The 19127-nt window shown below is 35.5% G+C and overlaps 1 protein-coding gene across 7 annotated transcripts in view; it reads left to right on the top strand.

The window, feature by feature from the left end:
- Window positions 1-19127, top strand: part of IQCM (IQ motif containing M) — a 428712-nt gene that overhangs the window by 19377 nt on the left and 390208 nt on the right. Inside the window, exon 2 of one of the 7 annotated variants that reach the window (XM_072773563.1) lies at window positions 894-1028. The exons of 5 other annotated variants lie outside the window; for them this stretch is intronic. The gene's annotated coding sequence lies outside the window, so the exon portion shown is untranslated. Of the gene's footprint in view, window positions 1-893; window positions 1115-19127 lie in introns of all 7 variants that reach the window. One more of the 7 variants, XM_072773565.1, reaches the window with a different exon arrangement.

Raw genomic sequence — 19127 nt, 5'->3', positions numbered from 1 at the left:
AAAGAACAACAGAATTTTGGCTCAATTTATTTAGCCAGAAGTCAACAAAATATAGCAAGCAGGTCAAATTTTAGCCCAAGGCCTTTTGTTCTTTGTACCGCTTGGGAGCTAAGGTTGATCTTTAAATTTTTAAAGAGCTATAAAAGAAAGAAATAAAAACACAACAGAGATTGTGTGCAACCCACAAAGCCTAAATATTTACTTGGTGCCAATCTACAGAAAAGATTTGTAAAAAAAATTCCTTAAAGATTGAAGGTTACTAAAATTATTACAAAGGATAAATTAGTTGATTGTGTTATTTAAAAAATTTCATGCTTCAATTTTTGAGATAATATAAATTTTCTCCCTGGTGTGAATTATGAAGGAATACTCTTTTACTTTCTCTTGCCACCTCTCCACCAGCTTTGTCAGTAATATTATTTCCCTTTGTCAAAGTTTAAAACATTTAAATTATATGTTCTAACAAATTACTGTAGTTGTTTAAATAGATTTATTTAAATTGATCCAATGTCCACCAACACTTATTTTATTCATTCTTGCTTTTCCATTTCTGAATCCCTTATTTCATCCATTTCTTGACTGGTAGGATATCAATTTTTATAAAGCTATTGTGGAAATTATATTTCTTATGACTTTGTGTGCTTAATAAAGTCAGTTGCCTGAATCTCAAAAGAAAATTTGAATGAATATAAAATATTAAAGTCATACTCTCTTTCTCATAGAATATTTTATTCATTGCTCCATTGTCTTCTGGAAATTGCTTGTGAAGTGTAAGTATGGAGTTAGTCTAATTCCCATGATTAGAAAAAATATATTATTTGGAGAAAACCAAGCAGTCAGATGCTAGCAGTGCATGTTGAGCTGGGGGTAAGAATTCCTTCTTTTTTTCCCAGGAGAAAATGTCTCCAACAAAGTAATCTTTGAATAGGCACCTGAAGAAAGTGAATTGTGAGCTAAGCAGGTATTGGGGAACAGCATTCCTGACAGAGTATTGAAGATGCTGAGCCAGTCTGTTAAATGGAAATATGGCAAGTCTGTCTTATTTGACAAGCAAAGAAGCCATTGTAGCTACAGTGAAGTTTGCAATGGTGAAATGGAAGAAGATGAAATTAGAGTGGGTAGCAGGTGGCTAAATTGTGAAAATGACTTGGGGTTTTACTCTAAGGAAGGACATTGGAAGAAATATTAGTTTCCTGTTGCTGTGGAACAAACAATCACAAATTAAGTGGCTTAAAACAACATACACATTTATTATCTCACAGTTTCTATGGGCCAGGATTCTGGGCATGGCTTGAATGCTTCAAGGTCTCACAAGGTTTTATTCACTATACTGGCCAGGCTGCTTTCTCAACTAGAGACTCGAATGGGGAAGAATCCATCTCCACGCTCTTTGAGGTGGTTGCCAGAATCCATTTCCTTATGATTGTATAACTAAGGGGGTCCAATATCTTCCTGACTATTAGCTGAAATTCACTCAGATCCTAGAAGCCACATGCAGTTCCTAGAGGCTATTGCAGTTCTTTGCCATGTGGGCTTCTTCATATGGCTGCTTACTTCATCAAGCACACAAGGAGAGTCACAACTACCTATTACAGACACAGAGATGCAGGGTGCCAAAGAATAAATCTCAACACAACAATGACATAAAAATTCTTTTAATGTTACCATTTTTTGTTAAAAGGACAACATAAAAATCTCATTGATAAATGAATTAGGTTTTGAATTTTGTAGAAACTTCTGTCATTTTAGAAATAAGGAGATTGTAGTGGCTGAAAGAGGCATATGAACTGGGCTATATCAGTTTGTTAGGGAGTTAAAAAAAAACAAACCTCATATACATCTTTTAATCATTGACTTTTTTTTTCCTTGTCTGCATTGAATGTTCTGATATAGGATGTCAGCAGTTATGCATCTTTGAAGACTAGAAAGAAATTTGCAATTTTAAAATGTCCAGGAATTTGCTGCCGGGGGCTCTAAGACTAAGTAGAATTTTGTCTTAGAGGCAGTCTTTTTTCTTGAAAGGGAATAGGTTACTAAGTCCTATTGGTCACAGATATAAGATAAATCATTGTTCTGTTGGTAGCTCTGGAATTTGGGGAAATAATCCAAACAAGACACTTCTGAGTAGGATGTTAGGTATTCTGTTCAAGACTGTAAAAATCTGATATGACTGAGCAGAAGTCTATATGGAATGAGAAGTGGTCCAGAGGAGCTTGGGATTGGTAGGAGGGGGAATTTATTGCTGGAAGGCACAAATACCACAAAGTTTTAAAATATTTATCTTGAATCTAACCATCTAACCAATTTTTAAAATTCTGGTCATAGTCACTATTATTATAACAGTCTTATTTGCAAAAGGAGATGGTTTTTATCTCTTTTTATCCAGTATTTATCCATTACAACTTACTGGACAATTTTGAATAGCAGTGATGAGAAGATCCCTCTTTAGGTTCTAATTTTACTTGAAACTGCTTTAACTCTTATTATTTTTTTTTTTTAGGTCAACTCTGTGTCATGTAGTTGCCTTTGATTAACCTGTCCTCATTTATCCACATAATTTTTACCATGAAAGCACAAATACTGTCAAATTGGTAAATGTTGTCTCCCTGTATTTCTAATACGGGAATTAGAAGAACAGTGCTTCCCTCGGGTTGTGGTTATAGAATTTATCTAGTAGTTATAGCTATTGATGAGACAGTGTGTTATAATGGAAGAACATTAGATGTAGAATTAGAAAATTTCAGCACAGGCTTTAGACCCATCATTTATTAGCTGTGTAAACCTAGGTAAATCATTTACTTTCTCTGAGCCTTCGTTTTCCCATCTGAAAGTGGGGATAGTATTATATTATTTATCTCATAGCTTTGTTTCTAGGTAGAAAATGAAATAACATTTTTGAAAACATTTAAACTGCAAAATATTGAATACCATAGTTAGGGTGGCTATATGTCCCAGTTTTTCTGGACAGATTTGTTTATGTCTGTGATCTTAGCTTATTTTTTGTAAGGACACTTAAAAGTGTCCTAGTTTGAATCATAGATTTTGTCATCCAAAATGTCATTGTTACTTTCTTTATACCTGTTTTCCGGGTAGACTGAAAACTGACCGAGGGTAACCATAGTTTTCCAGCTTTGTGTCACCTACAACACCTAGCCCAGTGCCTTTCACTTAGGGCTCTTAATCCTTGAATTAATAAATATTTTTAATAGGTATTGAAACCTGTGGTAGTTTTTTAGTGATGAGTATTATTACCTTGGCTGATATCAGAACTCGAAATAGGTTGAGTGGGTGGAACTTACAGCTATATAATATACTGCTTTTTACAACTTGGGAGCCAAGTGTAATTCAGAGATGTATCTGCAATGAACTGGAAAATATGCTTTTAGAATCATTAATTTGGTTAAAAGACTTGTAAAAGACATAGTGAGTCTGTGACCTGTGCTGACAAATAGAACTCCTGAAAAGAACATCATTAGATCAGAAATGAAGAGATGATAGATTATCTCACATTCTCTAATAGGTTGAATAGTTTTAGGGATCCATTTTCTTATTTTTTTATCAGCAGATTCAAGGTTCTGTTGAGCTTCTATGCAGGACTTGCTAGGTTATTACTAGCTTCCTCTCTGTAGATCTTGAAAACTTTAGGCATTATTTCCTTACTCCGAGCTGAGAAATACATATTCTGGGTTATGCCTTGAAGCATTTGGTTTTGGAGACGCAGCATTCAGATACTTGCTTTAGAGAACATTTTGTATTTAATCACTTCAAGAACATGGATAAAATCAAGAGATCTATCTTAGAAACTTTGAATTTAGGATAAAATGAAAGAAAGCAATTTATCTTTTAAATGTTGACAAAAAAAGGAGGAATAATCCAAAGTGAAATACTTGAGTTGCTGCGTTGCCAGAGTAACTTCTTGGATTTTTTTTTTCAGAAAGAACCCAAGAAAAATGTAGTCTTTTTTCTAGGATCATTAAATGCAATGAATCAGTGAGACCCATAAGCTATCCAATAATGTGGAAGTGATTACTTGGTGGGTGAGAAAAATGAATGTCTCCTCATTATTGCAGCATCTTAACTTGCTAAATAAAAAAAAAAAATTGAAAGAAAATTCTAACCTCACCCTTATAAATACTTCACTCTTGGGAAAGAGAAAATTGGTGTTTACTTCATCTTTCTGAATATAATTTTTTTTAAGGAAGTGGAGATTTTAAAATACTGCAAAGCTTGTTACTGCTACAGGTTTGTAAGTTGTGGAGGTGACGGATATTACAGAGTTAGGCAGCTTGTCCAGCTAATTATACTCTTGCTATATTTGAACAGAACTAAGGAGAAAAACTGCTTAAATGTGTTTTGCATTTTTTTTGGTAACAGTCACTTTTTAGGTATGATAAGAAAAAATGCCCATTACTTTCAAATTGCTTTTAAAGTTACAGTAGCATTAAAACAGTATATACTATGACACTTAGAGAAACCTAATATTTGAATAATGACTGTGATTTATTTTTAAAAGATGTGAGATGAAACAGTGTGCATTTTCCCCTTGTCTTCACAAATATAAAGAAATGCAGATTGGAAAAATATATACAAAAAGTAAATTATTATTATTATTTTAAAGATTTTATTTATTTATTCATGAGAGACAGAGAGAGTTAGATAGAGAAGCAGAGACACAGGCAGAAGGAGAAGCAGGCTCCATGCAGGGAGCCCGACGTGGGACTTGATCCTGGGTCTCCAGGATCATGCCCTGGGCTGAAGGCAGACGCTAAACTGCTGAGCCACCTGGGCTGCCCAAAAAGTAAATTCTTAAATGCAAAGTAGAATGGTGGTTACCAGGGAAAGGGAATATGGTTTAATGTGTATAGAGTTTCAGTTCTGCAAGATGAGAAAGTTCTGGAGATCTCTTTTGCAACAATGTGAGTATACTTAACACTACTGAACTGTGTGCTTAAAAAGGTTAAGATGATATGTTTTATGTTGTTGTTGTTGTTGTTGTTTTTAACCACAATAGTTAATAGAAGGAAATTCTACCTGGTCAATGTAGCCTGTTTTCTGTAAATACACTTTTTAGATGAGAAACTTACCCAGAAATCTACACTAATGAAGCTTAAGGATATTTATGGCCCATTCTCTTAGAGTGAATGATGTTTACCTTGGAAGTCATGATAGAGGGGTGCCTGGGTGGCTCAGTGGGTGAAGCATCCAACTCTTGGTTTCAGCTGAGGTCATGATCTTGGAGTGATGGGATGGAGCCCCACATCCAGCTCCTGCTCAACGTGGAGACTATTTGGGTTCCCTCTCTGCCCCCTCACCATCCTCATGCTTGGGCATGCTGTCTTTCTCTCTCTCTCTCAAATCAATCAATCAATCAATCAAATTTTTTTTTTTTTAAAATGAAGTCGTGATAGAGCAGGATAAAAGACCAGTCATTTGGAAAATGTATAATTAATTGTAATAAAATCAGAACTCTGAGTTAGCTAGATCAACTCAGCATGATCATGTTATTATTGTTACTGATTTGGCATTTCAGGGAAGTGGAGATGACAATTATATCCTATATCCTTAATGGTGTGCTTAGTTAGCAAATGGAAAACACCTCATGCAAAGGGAGATAGATAATCGGGATAAAGTGGTTAAGGAAGCACGCTCACAATACTCATTTACCACTTTGTCCAGTGTTATTAATATTAAACTCTTACATGAAGTCTTTCATTTTAACTTTTAACATGCACAAGAGTCAACTCATTTGAATGAACTTCTCTCCGCCTCCTCCACCTATAGTGGGAGTGCTAATGAGTAGTGAAGTGGCTGAGAATAATCGCTAACTGACTAGTAAATGATGGAACATCATGGAACATCAGCTGTGTCTTAACAGTTTGCTATAAAACTAAATGTGAGTGATGTGGATCACATCTCAGGGATATTAACATCATATGCAATATAACGATTTATAAGAAATACATAATTGGTATTGACTAAGAAGAAGTTGTAAAGCAACCGAGAGCACTTAGTTGGGGTCCTAGGGTTGCCATCTGAGAGAAACAAGAGTCAGCTGAAGTTAAAAGTGTGCTCTGAATTGTGAGCTGGAGTGCAGGCTTATGAAGGCAAAACCCATAAGGTTATATAACTTGTTTTGAAAGAATTATGATTGATGCTCGCAGAGTTTAAACTGCCTGCCTAATAACACAATTGGCTATTTAGCTACCAGTGTTGCACGCATGAACTTCTGACTTTTGTCAGTTGCAACTCCACCGCTTCCTAGAATACAACCTTCTATTCTGGACTAAAATAGATAATGGAACATGGAAATTGAAACTGGAGACAAACTAAACTGTGTGCATAGGCCCTACTTCCTCAATGTCCTTTTGACGATTTTGAGTGACTCTCTTAGCAATGCTTATACTTCCTTTTGAATCTTCTTTCACATGGGCCATGCAGATGATCAAAATATGTTTCTCAGGTGTACTTGGTCTTCATTTATAGTTCCTGAATATGCTCCAGAGCCATAAAAGTGAAATGAGTGTCTTTTTATTAATGAAAGTGGCTTTTGGACCCCACTCAAGGGCAGGGGCTCGTTGCCAGGAGGACCAACTATGTGAGTAGAAGGTTAGAGCCTTCAAACTGACTGCCTGACCATGAAGGAGGCGATATGGACTACAGGCTGAATCGGCCAATAACCAAAGACTTGAGCAATCAGGACTGTTATGAGGCCTTCATAAAAATCCAAAATAACAGCTTTTTAAACTTTTTTTTTTTTTTTTTTTTTTTTCTGAGAGCTTCCATGCTTGGGGAACCAGAATGCTTCCATGTGCTACCAAGCCAGGTCCCAAGCTCCATGAGGAAAGAAGCTCCTTTGAGATCTTGCCCTAATTATCTCTTCATTAGGCTGTTGATTTGTATTTTTTATAATATCCTTTAATAAACTTGTAAACCTACGTAAGTGAGCCCATCTAGCAAATAATTGAACCAAAGGAGGAGATTGTTGGAACCTCCAATCTGTAGCTGGTCAATTGGAAGCACAAGTAAACAGCCTGGGGCTTGCAACTGGCATCTAAAGTGAGAGTTGTGGGGTATAGTCTGGCGGGACTGAATCCTTAGCCTGTGCAATCTGTGGTTTCTCCAGTGTAGGTAGTGTCAGAATTGAGTTGAATTCTTGGACACCCTACTGGTGTTGAAGAATTGCTTGGTGTTATGTGTGTGGGAACCCCCTGCCACCAGATCGGGATTGATCTTAGAACACCTAAAGCTATGTTATGCCAATTTGGAGGGGTCATTAGAGAACACTTGGTCTAAATACCCACCTGATGCTGAGTTTTTCTAAAACAAGGTTAAGAAGGACATCTTTACAAACAACAGCAGATTCCAAAGTGGTTATCAAGTAGATTCTTTTGCCCAGTGACCTTACATGTATTTAATGAATGGATAGCAGTCCCCAAGTGAGCAGAAAGGAAGAACTTACTGCGGGAGGAAAAATCCCATTCATCTTTAGTTAGCTCTGACCATTAGCTCTTTTCTTCACTAGATGACACAAAACCCGTGTTTGCTTTTCTTTCTTAGGATAAGCATTCCCACTGTACTTACATGTTCTTCATAAGACATTCAAGTTTTTTTTTTTTTAAGACATTCAAGTTTAAAAAAAAAATTATCGTAGTTGCTGTCCTCTAAGTATATTCCATTAAAAAAATGCTTCTTTTTAAAGTGCGCACAATGTAATAATACTCAAGGTAACATTGGGTTGTTTTAAGTTTAAGAAAGACTCTCTACTACCTCAGTTTCAGACACTTTTTCTGTTTGAATTACTGTTGGAATTAGTAACGCTTAAAAAGGACAGAAAGTCCTTTTCACAGAAAGTGGTCCATGTTACTAACCAATGTTACCATGTTGTTTTTAAAAATGGTTCTTCCTTTATGCTTCATTTGCTTACTCAAACTGGTCTCTCCACTGCCTGAACTCCAAAGTGGTAGATCTTTCATCATTCTGATTCTCTTTCTTGAGCTCAAAGTAATGTGTATTTTTTTCTTATTATAAAATTATTAAAAAATTAAAAAATACAGCAAAATTTGAGGACAAATATTATTCATCTTCAAAATCATTATCCAGAGACAACCATTCATCATTTTGGGTATTTCTATTATTATAAATAGTGTGTGTGTATGTACGAAATATATGGAATAGGGAAGGGATTATATCATAAATACATTTTTTACTTTTTTCTGTTAAACTTATATTTTGAGCTTCCTCACTGAATTATTTTTATTTTATTTTATTTATTTTTTGTATATTTTTTATTGGAGTTCGATTTGCCAACATAGAGCATAACACCCAGTGCTCATCCTGTCAAGTGCCCCCCTCAGTGCCTGTCACCCAGTCACCCCATCACCCCACACACCTCCCTTTCCACCACCCCTGTTCGATTCCCAGAGTTAGGAATCTCTCATTTTCTGTCTCCCTCACTGATATTTCCCACTCATTTTCTCTCCTTTCCCCTTTATTCACTTTCACTATTTTTTATATTCCCCAAATGAATGAGACCATATAATGTTTGTCCATCTCCAACTGACTTACTTCACTTAACATAATACCCTCAGTTCCATTCACATCAAAGCAAATGGTGGGTATTTGTCATTTCTAATGGCTGAGGAATATTCCATTATATACATAGACGACATCTTCTTTACCCAGCATCTTTTGATGGACACCGAGGCTTCTTTCACAGTTTGGCTATTGTGGACATTGCTGCTATAAACATTGGGGTGCAGGTGTTCCCGTGTCTCACTGCATCTGTATCTTTGGGGTAAATCCCCAGCAATGCAATTGCTGGGTCATAGGGTAGCTCTATTTTTAACTCTTTGAGGAACCTCCACACAGTTTTCCAGAGTGGTGTACCAGTTCACATTCCCACCAACAGTGCAAGAGGGTTCCCCTTTCTCCACATACTCTCCAACTTTTGTGGTTTCCTGCCTTGTTAATTTTCCCCATTCTCACTGGGGTGAGGTGGTATCTCATTGTGGTTTTGATTTGTATTTCCCTGATGGCAAGGGATGCGGAGCATTTTCTCATGTGCTTGTTGGCCATGTCTATGTCTTCCTCTGTGAAATTTCTGTTCATGTTGTTTGCCCATTTCATGATTGGATTGTCTATTCCTTTGCTGTTGAGTTTAATAAGTTCTTTATAGATCTTGGATACTAGCCCTTTATCTGATACGTCATTTGCAAATATCTTCTCCCATTTTGTAGGTTGTTTTTGAGTTTTGTTGACTGTATCCTTTGCTGTGCAGAAGCTTTTTATCGTGATGAAGTCCCAATAATTCATTTTTGCTTTTGTTTCTCTTGCCTTCATGGATATATCTTGCAAGAAGTTCCTGTGACCAAGTTCAAAAAGGGTGTTGCCTGTGTTCTCCTCTAGGACTTTGATGGAATCTTGTCTCATGTTTAGATCTTTCATCCATTTTGAGTTTATCTTTGTGTCTGATGTAAGAGAAAGGTCTAGCTTCATTCTTCTGCATGTGGATGTCCAATTTTCCCAGCACCATTTATTGAAGAGACTGTCCTTTTTCCAGTGGATAGTCTTTCCTGCTTTGCTGAATATTAGTTGATCATAGAGTTGAGGACCCATTTCTGGGTTCTCTATTCTGTTCTATTGATCTATGTGTTTGTTTTTGTGCCAGTACCACACTGTCTTGATGACGACAGCTTTGTAGTACAACCTGAAATCTGGCATTGTGATGCTCTGGTTTTCTTTTTCAGCAATCCCCTGGCTAATTCAGGGTCTTTTCTGATTCCATACAAATCTTAAGATGATTTGTTCCAACTCTCTGAAGAAAGTCCATGGTATTTTGATACAGATTGCATTAAATGTGTAAATTGCCCTGGGTAACACTGACATTTTTACAATATTAATTCTTCCAATCCATGAGCGTGGAATGTTTTTCCATCCCTTTGTGTCTTCCTCAATTTCTTTCAGAAGTGTTCTGTAGTTTTTAGGGTATAGATCCTTTACTCTTTGGTTAGGTTTATTCCTAGGTATTTTATGCTTTTGGGTGCAATGGACTCCTTAATTTCTCTTTCTTCAGTCTCATTGTTAGTGCATAGAAATGCCACTGATTTCTGGGCATTGATTTTTGTATCCTGCCCCACTGCCGAATTGCTGTATGAGTTCTAGCAATCTTGGGGTAGAGTCTTTTGGGTTTTCTATGTACACTATCATGTCATCTGCAAAGAGGGAGAGTTTGACTTCTTTGCCAATTTGAATGCCTTTTATTTCTTTTTGTTGTCTGATTGCTGAGGCTAGTACTTCTAGCAGTATGTTGAATAGCAGGGGTGAGAGTGGACATCCCTGTCGTGTTCCTGATCTTAGGGGAAAGGCTCCCAGTGTTTCTCCACTGAGAATGATATTTGCTGTGGGCTTTTCATAGATGGCTTTTAAGATGCTGAGGAATGTTCCCTCTATCCCTACACTCTGAAGAGTTTTGATCAGGAATGGATGCTGTATTTTGTCAAATGCTTTCTCTGCATATATTGAGAGGATCATACGGTTCTTGTGTTTTCTCTTGTTGATATGATCTATCATGTTGATTGCTTTATGAGTGTTGAACCAGCCTTGCATTCCGGGGATAAATCCGACTTGGTTGTGGTGAATAATCTTCTTAATGTGCTGTTGGATCCTATTGGCTAGTATCTTTTTGAGAATTTTTGCATCTGTGTTCATCAGGGATATTGTCTATAATTCTCCTTTTTGGTGGGGCTGAATTATTTTTAGAGACAAATGTTTACATGCTGCATAGTATTCCATTTATTTATGAATCATTATTTTATCTACCAGTTCTTCAGTTGTTGCCCTTCAGGTTGTTTACATTTTTGTGAGCATGAATAATTCCATAATGAGCATGTTTATATACAAATGTACATCTCTGCATCTGTGATTATTTTTTTGAATAGATTTCTTGGGGAATTATTAGATCAAAAGATTTGAACATTTCTTAAGTCTCAGAGTAATCTCTAAATGATAGGGGAACCATGCAGTTTATCTAAACCAGGACACTTTTACCAGAACAAATGCTCAAATGGACAGAACTGGAGCAACAGATTCAAAGATTGGAGTGATTGAAATGGAGCATAGGGTCATCCTACTAAAAGAAAATGGGCTTATTTCCTTTTATTTTTATTTATTTTTAAATTCAGCTGGCCAACATGTAGTACATCGTTAGTTTCAGATGTAGTGTTCAATAATTCATCAGTTGTATGCAATACCTAGCGTTTATCATATCATGTGCCCTCCTTAAGACCCATCACCCAGTTTTCCCATCCCCAACCCACCTCTTCTCCATCAACTCTCAGTTTGTTTCCTCTAGTTAAGAGTCTCTCATGGTTTTTCTCCCTCTCTGATGGCTTCCCATTCAGTTTTCCCTCCCTTACACTATTATCCTATGTTGTTTCTTATATCCCACAAATGAGTGAAATTGTACGATAATTGTCTTTCTCTGATTGACTTATTTTGCTCAGCATAATACCCTCTAATTACATTCACATAGTTGTAAATGGTGAGTATGCATCCTTTGTGATAGCTGAGTGATATTCCATTGTGTATATTTACCACATCTTCTTTATCCATTCATCTGCCAGTGGACATCATGACTCTTTCTACAATTTGGCTCTTGTGGACATTGCTGCTATAAACATTGGGGTAGATGCCCCTTCAGATCACTACATTTGTACCTTTGGGGTAAATACCTAGTAGTGCATTTGCTGGGTCTTAGAGTAACTCTATTTTTAACTTCTTGATGAACTTCCATATTGTATTCCAGAGTGGCTGCACCAGCTTGCTTTCCCACCAATAGTCTAAGAGGATTCCCCGTTCTCTGCATTCTGGCCAACATTTGTTGTTCCTTGACTTGTTAATTCTAGCCATTCTGACTGCTGTGAGGTGATATTGTGCTTTTGATTTGTATTACCCTGATGCCAAGTGATGTGAAGCATTTTTTCATGTGTCTCTTGGCCATTTGTATGCCTTTTTTGGAGAAATATCCATTCATGTCTTCTGCTCATTTCTTTATTGGATTATTTGTTTTTTGGTGTTAAGTTTGATAAGTTCCTTGGAGATCTTGGATACCTAGCCCTTCATCTGATAATGCATTTGCAAATATCATCCCCCATTCTATAGGTTGCCTTTTAATTTTGTGGACTGTTTCCTTTGCTGTGCAGAAGCTTTTTATTTTGACGAAGTCCCAAAAGTTCTTTTTTGCATTTGTTTCCCTTGCTTTTGGAGATGTTTCTAGCAATAAGTTGCTGCAGCTGAGGTTGAAGAGGTTGCTGCCTGTGTTCTCCTCTAGGATTTTGATAGATTCCTATCTCACGTTTAGGTCTTTCATCCATTTTGCGTTTATCTGTGCGTACGGTTTAAGAAAATGGTCCAGTTTCATTCTTCCACATGTGGCTGTCCAATTTTCCTGATATCATTTGTTGAGGAAACTGTCTTTTTCCATTGGATATTCTTTCCTGCTTTGTAAAAGATTAGTTGACCATAGAGCTGAGGGTCCATTTCTGGGTTGTCTATTCTGTTCCATTGATCTATATGTTTTTTTTTTTGTGCAAGTATCATATTGTCATGATGATAATATAGTTTTGTAATATAGCTTGTAGTCTGGCATTATCATGCCACCAGGATGCATTCCTAAAAACTTACAAACTACCAAAACTGAAACAGGATGAAATAGAAAACCTGAATAGACCCAGCAAGGAAATTGATTCAGTAATCAAAAGTCTCCCAACAAACTAGAGTCCAGGGTTGGATGGCTTCCCAGGTAAATTCTACCAAACATTTAAAGAACTAATAACGATTTTTCTGAAGCTGTTTTAAAAAGATGGAAGGAAAACTTCCAAACTCATTCTATGAGGCCACCATTACCTTGATCCTCAAACCAGACAAAGACTTTACCAAAAAGGAGAATTACAGGCCAATATCCCTAGTGAAGATCAATGCCAAAATTCTCACCAAGCCTAGCCAATAGGATCTAACAGTACATTAAAAGGATTTTTCACCATGACCCACCACGAGCAAATAGGATTTATTCTGGGTCTGCAAGAGTGGTTCAGCATTCACAAGTCAATCAATGTGATGCATCACATTAATAAAAGAAAGGACAAGAACCATATGATTCTCTCAATTGATACAGAAAAGGCATTTGACGGAATACGGCACTCTTTCTTGATTAAAACTTCACAGTGTAGGGATAGAGGGAATGTAACTCATTATCATAAGAGCCATCTATGAAAAGCCCATGAAGAATATCATTCTTGATGGAGAAAAACTGAGAGCTTTTCCCTGAAGGTCAGGAACATGGCAGGGATATCCACTATCACCACTGTTGTTCAACATAGTACTAGAAGTCCTAGCCTCAGCAATCAAACAACAAAAAGAAATAAAAAGCATTCAAATTGCCCAAGAAGTCAAACTCTCACTCTTCGCAGATGGCATGATACTTTATGTGGAAAACCCAAAAACCTCCACTGAAAATTCCTAGGACTCATACAGGAATTCAGCAATGTGGCAGGATATAAAATCAATACACAGAAATCAGTTGCATTTCTATACAACAATAATAAGACTGAAGAAAGAGAAATTAAAGAATCAATCCCATTTACAATTGCACCTAGGAATAAGATATTTAGGAATAAACCCAACCAAAGAGTAAAGAATCTGTACTCTTAAGACTACAGAACACTTATGAAAGAAATTAAGGAAGACAAAAAATGATGGAAAAACACTCCATGCTCATGGATTGGACAAATAAATATTGTTAAAATGTCTGTGCTACCCAGAGCAATCTAGACATTCAATGCAATTCCTATTAAAACACCATTGACATTTTTCACAGAGCTGGAACAAATAATCTTAAAATTTGTATGGAACAGTAAATACCCCAAATAGCCAGAGGAATGTTGAAAAAAATGATTTTTCCTTTTAAAGTAAAATTCCTCCAATGTTACCCCCATTAGAATTTCTAAAATCTCTTTGCATGGCTGATTTTTACTAAAGGTAATAAAAGTGTATTGTCATAACAGTTCATTATTAAGCACAAGAATTTATGCTTTTTTATTCATCAGAGGTCTGTTTATGAATGAATGTATAACTACAGTGAGGATTAGAAATTGCACATACATGCACACACAATTTAAGACCTATAATGTAACTGCATAAAATTATAGATCTGAATGTAATGCATTTCAAAGCATTATTGTGAAGAGGAAGCCTGAACTAAGTAATCAACCAACAAGTATATAAAATAATAAAAGATGAAAGAACTTTTATTAGTCCATCTTAATTTCCCAAATAGAATGTGAAAGAAATTATACTCTACTATGGACTATTTTGAAGAGATAACTTTCATACTGAAAGCAAATAGATTCATTGCCTTGTAATAAGAGGACACTTTAAGAGACAATATGACATTTAAATATGACACAACTATTTTAAGGCAGTCTTTGTCTTTACTCTTTATTCTTTTGCCTTCATTTTACTTCTATACCTTGATAAAGCATTATGTTTGACAGGGGCAGATATTTAAATGCTAATTCTATGATGAAAATTAAATAAGACATTAAAAAAAACCTCAGCAGATTTTAAAGTGGTTGCCATGAGCATTCTTGGCACACAGTGATATTCAGTGTATTTAACAGAAGTTTCCTGGGGTCGTTTGACCAAAAAAAAATTGTGTTCTTTATAGGAATTACATAATCACTGATGAATGTTCTTGTTCTAATTATAATTTATTTGTAGAACTTTTGTTTTACTCTTTATAATATATGTAGAAAGAATTAGGATCTATGTTTATTCAATACAGTGCTGGAATTTCTACTATAGCAATTAGAAAAAAAGAAATGAAAAGCATCCGCATTGGTAAGCAAGAGATAAAGAGAATCATGTAGAATACACGACACTGTACATAGAAAACCCTAAAGACTCCACCAAAAAAACTGCTGGAACTAATAAATGAATGCACTAAAGTTTCAGGGCACAAAATTAATATACAGAAATCTGTTGCATTTCTATACATTAATAATTAACTAGGAAAAAGATATTAAGAAAACAATTTCATTCACAATCACACCTAAAATAAAAAAATATCTGGGAATGAACTTAACCAAAAAAATGATGAAAATATAAATAATAAAAATAAATGTGTAGTAGGAAGAACACTGGACAAGTAAAGGCAATTTGTCTTCTTTTCCAATCTGGATACTTTCATTTTATTTTCTTTGCATTATTCCGTTGATTAGAACTTCCACTATAATGCTATAGAGCAGTGATGAGAGCAAGCATCCTTGCCTTGTTACCGCCCTTGGGAGAAAGTTGTTCAGTCTTCTACCATTATGTATGATGTTAGCTGTACATTTTTCACAGGTGCTGTTTGTCAGGTCAAGGAAATTTCTATTCTATTCTTTTCATAGCCTGTTGACAAATGATGATGATGATGATGATGATGATAATGATAGTGATGATGATTAAAGAATGGGTGTTGGATTTTGTCAAAAAAATTTTTTTCTGAATCTTTTGAAATGATCATATAGTTTTTCTCTTTGCATTTGTTAATATGGTAAATTACATTTATTGATATTTGATTGTTAAATTATTCTTGTTTTGCTGGGATAAACTTTATTTTGTTAGGATATATTATCCTTTCTGTATATTACCACATGTATTTTACTAATATATTGTGTGGAATTTTCTTATGTATGATCTGTGAGGGATATATCTATAGGTTTTATTTTGTTTTTTCTTGATCTGTCTGATTTGACTTAGTGTTTGACTAATTGAAGGAGTTGGGGAGTATTTTTTCCTTTTTTCAATTGTCTGGAAGAACTGTCGGTTACTGATATGTCTCCTTCAAAAATTTGGTAAAATTCACCAATGAAGCCATCTGAGCCTGGGGTTTTCTTTATGGAAAAGTTTTAATTACACATTCAGTTTTAAAAATTGATATAGAGCTAGTCAGGTTATCTGTTTTTTTCTTGAGTTAGCTTTGGGAGCTTGTATCTTTCAAGAATACCATTTTATCTAAGTTGTTGAATTTGTGGGCATAAAATTGTTGCTAATATGCCTTTATTATTATTTTACTTTCTGCAGAATTGCATTGATGTGATTTCTTTCATTACTGATATTTGTAATGAATTTCTGTCCACACTTTCTTTTTCCTTATCAGTCTGAATAGAAGTTTATCAATTTTATTGTTTTTTTTTCAACAAACTAGCTTTTGAAGTTACTGACTTTGTTGTTGTTGTTTTCTCTTTTTGATTTCTTTTCTGGTTTTTTATTTTGCTTCCTCTAGGTCTCATTTGCTATTCTTTTAATAGTGTTATTTAAATCTTCTTTATCCTTAGCTTTTTTCTATCTATTTTGTCTATCAATTATTGAAAGAGGGATATTGAAGTCTCCAACTATAATTGTATATTTATTTCTCTTTGCAGTTCTATCAGTTTTTTACGTTGTATAGTGTTAAGTTCTGTCAGTAGGTTCATAAACCTTTAGGATTAAGACCTCCTTATCACTATGAAGTGCTTTTCTTTATTCCTTGTAATATTCTTTGCTCTGAAATCTAATTTCTTTAATATTAACATAACCACTCTAGCTTCTTTTGCTAAGTGTAGAAAAGTCTAACCTTTCTTTCTTTTTTTTTTTTTTTTAAAGATTTTATATATTTATTCATGAGAGACACAGAGAGAGGCTGAGTGAGAAGCAGGCTCCCTACAGGGGGAGCCTGATGTGGGACTGATCTGAGACCCTGGACCTAAGGCAGATGCTCAATCACTGAGCCACCCAGGTGTCCCAAAAGTCTATCCTTTTACTTTGAACTTCTTTTAGCTATTGAGCACCACACATTTTTGGGTTTTATGTTTTACACGGTGGGTCTCTGGTCTCATTTTGCACTCTTAGGGGACCTGGCCTGTGTCTTTTCTCCTCCATTTTGCCCCATTAAAATGCTGGGTCTCAATGGTTGATAGTTTTATTTGAAAGGATATGGAGAAGGACATATTTTGGATTTAAAAGATTATGTTTTTTTTGTTTTAAATATTTTTACTTATTTATTCATTAGAGACACACACTGGGGCGGGGGGGCGGGTGTGTGGGAGAGAGAAGCAGGCTCCATGCAGGAAGCCCGATGCGGGACTCGATCCCGGGTCTGCAGGATCACGCTCTGGGCTGAGGGCGGCACTAAAGTGCTGAGCGACCTTGACTGCCCAAGATCATAGGTTTTATCTGGTTGAGTTTGTGATTCTGGATAACCACCTTGGGGCCTATGTCCAGCAGGCAGTTAAAAAGTATGGCTATAGAACTCAGGCGATATCAGTCCCTGGGAGGTACTTGAATTAATGCGTATAAATGAATTCCTCTAAGAAAGCTATTTAGAATGAGAGAAAGACCAAGAATGAAAACCTTAGATGCACGGATATTTACTGAGAAAGAATCTGTAGTTTAGGTAAATTCTAATTTACTAGGGATACTTATGGTAATGAAAGTTTCTTATATGTATGAATTGTTAAATGCAAATGATAGTGAATCCTTTATTATGGAGAATTGTTTGGATATTTCACTCTAGATCTGTGGAGATTTTAATATTCCTTCTAAAGTGCTTGATCTAAATGTAATACCCTAAATAGTTTAAATTATCTATAAATGTTTTTGTAAATTTAGTCTCAGAGGCTGCAAAGAATTCAGTTGTCCTGGTGAGCAAGTTATATAAACTGCCCAAAGGCTCAAGCTCATCAGCTGTTTTGCTCATAATCTAAGTGCCAAGTGATACTGCAGAGGATTTACATATCTTAAGCTTTCAGTAAATATATGATTAAATTGCCAAGTCTTATGAGTATTTTCCTTAATGACCCTTGATCTCTCTTTAAGTGCTACGCTTGCTGAGTAACCTTACCCTGATTGGGATGGGGAAAAATATTGGGATAATCTCATTGCAGACAGAAATGTCACAGGCTGGATTCTGCATGTTAGAACTCTTGGCAGCAGATGTTCAAGTAAGAGAGGGTGTGTGGGCTGTTCAGACAATTGATCCTAAATAGGATTTTATTTTAACTTTAAAATGCACTTGTCTAGAAATTTTTAAGTGATGCAATGACATTTGATATTCTATCTCTACTTAATTTTTTTCTTGTTGACTCTGTTTGCTATTGGTGTAATTTATTATGCCTGTAACAATCCAAAGACAGGCTAGAAAATCAGATGATTCATTATGATTTATCTAATGAATAAACTTTTCAATTTCTAACCCTGGTTTTGTTATCATAGAGATTGTGAAGTGGGCAAGGTCATTCTGCTTCCTGGTGTTGCAGTTAATCCAGTCTTCAAATTGTAAAAGGCTTCACAGTGATTGTGAAATTATGTCTCTGCTGAAGGCATGATTACTAACAGTTTAATCTACTCACCTCCTCACATTTTTTGTGTGTGAAATACAAGTTTAATTTGAAGCAAAATGCAAGATGTGTGAAAAGAACCTCATCTCCTGTTGAGTTATCTTTCTAGGAATTTAGAGAGGTGATAAAATTTCTTACATCAGGGCTGTGAGTTACTTTCCTTGAGACATTGACTAGTAGTCCCACTCATTTTATATAGAGTTATCTTGGCCCATGTAACTAAAATTAGATCAGGTGTATAAGATAAAAGTACTATATACTCTAAAATCTAAAGCAGATCCCCTTAGTACATACTGTTTATAAAAACCCATCTTATGTTGGCTCTTTCTTAAGTGTATCTATAGTGCCTCTTACACTGCCATTCATTCTCTTCTTATTTTTCAAACCAATATTTACACAGTTCTTCAAAAGCCAGTTTAACTTGTCATCTTAATGACAGAGACTAATGATCTGCAATGATGATAGCACAGCTCAACAGACCATTTAATTAATATTCAGAGCTAAAGCATGCAGTTACAATACTGAAACTTTTATTGTAATCAACAAAATCAGTGGAAAAAAGACCACAGACCCTCAAACAAGATGTACTCTTGAAACTAGGGTCAAGTTCAGGTAATATTATCCTTTAAAACTGATGCTAACACCGTGCATGGATGGAATTTGCTATTTACAGCCATCTCTCTTAGAAGTGACTCAGCTAGTGTAATTTTG

Source organism: Canis lupus, chromosome 13, assembly GCF_048164855.1.
Source record: "Canis lupus baileyi chromosome 13, mCanLup2.hap1, whole genome shotgun sequence".
Classification (NCBI taxonomy): Eukaryota; Metazoa; Chordata; class Mammalia; order Carnivora; family Canidae; genus Canis; species Canis lupus.
The sequence above is the reverse complement of the archived record's forward strand: the minus strand, read 5'-3'. Positions and strand labels throughout refer to the sequence as shown.